At 31.1% G+C, this 1,752-nt stretch overlaps 1 long non-coding RNA gene across 1 annotated transcript; it reads left to right on the forward strand.

The window, feature by feature from the left end:
* The first annotated feature begins 209 nt into the window (after positions 1 to 209).
* On the forward strand, positions 210 to 1,441 carry LOC120519906. The gene is made up of 2 exons (XR_005631697.1): positions 210 to 264; positions 718 to 1,441. It is a non-coding gene; the product is annotated as an uncharacterized LOC120519906 (long non-coding RNA).
* Positions 1,442 to 1,752: the final 311 nt, after the last annotated feature.

A 1,752-nucleotide genomic window follows, 5' to 3' on the forward strand; every position in this document is an offset into this window, starting at 1 on the left:
CTCAAAATTGCTTAAATCACCTTTCTTTCCCATTCTGACATTCAGTTTGGAATTCAGGAGATTGTCTTGACCAGGACCACACCCCTAAATGCATTGAAGCAACTGCCATGTGATTGGTTGATTAGATAATTGCATTAATGAGAAATTGAACAGGTGTTCCTAATAATCCTTTAGGTGAGTGTATAAATATATATATCTTTTTTTTCACTCGACTTCTCAGGAGAAGACATGAAAGAAGGAAGAAGACAGCTGGCATTATTTCTAGTAAGTGGGAAATGCAACTTATAATTGATGCTTTTTTTTCCTTCCATGTGTTGTGTTTTGTTTATTTGGTCTTTCTAAAAAGGATATAGTTGTATTTTCAGTTTGCAAAATATGGGCAACCCTACTTATTCTTGTATTTTTTCGTGTGTGTATATATATATATTTATATATATATAATTTATATAAAAAATGTATTTAGAAATATGTTGAAATAAAAGAATGTTTTTTTTGTTTTGTTTTTTTTATGCCATATTCCTCAGCCCTAAAAAATTGACATACCAGCAGAATTAGAGTGTTAACTCATTGCAATTTTTTCCTTAATGTTTCTTCCAACATGAATAAAAAACAGTATACTGTAGAAACTGTTCACCACCAAAAGCTGTTAGAATTACAATTAATGCTTCTTTTATGCAAAGTAAGACTTACTTTTTTTTTTTTTTAATTCTTTTATAGGCTCGGAAGTACATGAAAAATTTTGATGCAACACACTGCACACCCTACCACCTTATGAATTTCAGTTACCCTGGACGTTATAACACTGAGAGGATGTCAAGGAGCATTTCTACTTGAAGCATCCAAGATGCGATACCCGTTTTTGTCAGCTAATTGTGCCAGCTGATTTGGAAGAACCTGTATAACTGAAGATTGTAGTTTATGAGCAACTTGACTTGATGACCTCATGCATTTTAAATATTCCACCTTGAAGCGTGTGTTAAAATGTCAGCTAATCCCATCTGCTCAAATCTATCTATTGAGTAGACAAATATTTTACCAGTTATTCAAGCATCTGTTATTATTTTTGTACTTTTGAACTACAGCATAATAATTTATTTGTGAATATCTTTTTAACTTCTGTAGAGGTTGACATGACATCTTCCTCAAGCAAATAAATCTTAAGACTCTTCTAGTGAGATTTGCCTGAAATTGGACTAAGCTACCTTGTTGTAATTTTTTGAAGAATTTATAATATTGTTATTTACCATATGTTTGAAACTGAGTTTATGTGGTGGTCATCATAATCGTTTAAACAAATTGAATTATTGGATTACTACAGGCACAAAAACCATGTTCTCAGTGTCTCAATCTCTTTGCAGCATATTAATTTCTGATTATTGCACTAGTGCACAAAGTGCTCACACATTATGTGTATTTTTATTTTAAATCAAGCAAATTTAAACAAAGTAAACACTTTTTGTTCTACATGCCCACATAGTAATACGGAAAAGTTCATATGGTACCAAACTAAGCTGTAGAAAAATGTGTAATGTAATAATCATTTTTATGCCTGCACAGATCTATGGCACGATTAAATTGTTTTGTTTGTTTTTGTTTTCTTACATTATGTTTGAATTTGTTATGTTGTAAACCTGAAGAAATATAATTCAGTTAATCAAACCTTTCAAGGTGATTCATTCATATTTTATTTTTTGAAGACAGTGTGTTTAAGTTATAGTCTTTATAACCAGAGACCAGCAGCACAATGTTACA

This window comes from Polypterus senegalus, unplaced genomic scaffold (genome assembly GCF_016835505.1).
Source record: "Polypterus senegalus isolate Bchr_013 unplaced genomic scaffold, ASM1683550v1 scaffold_3692, whole genome shotgun sequence".
Taxonomy (NCBI): domain Eukaryota; kingdom Metazoa; phylum Chordata; class Cladistia; order Polypteriformes; family Polypteridae; genus Polypterus; species Polypterus senegalus.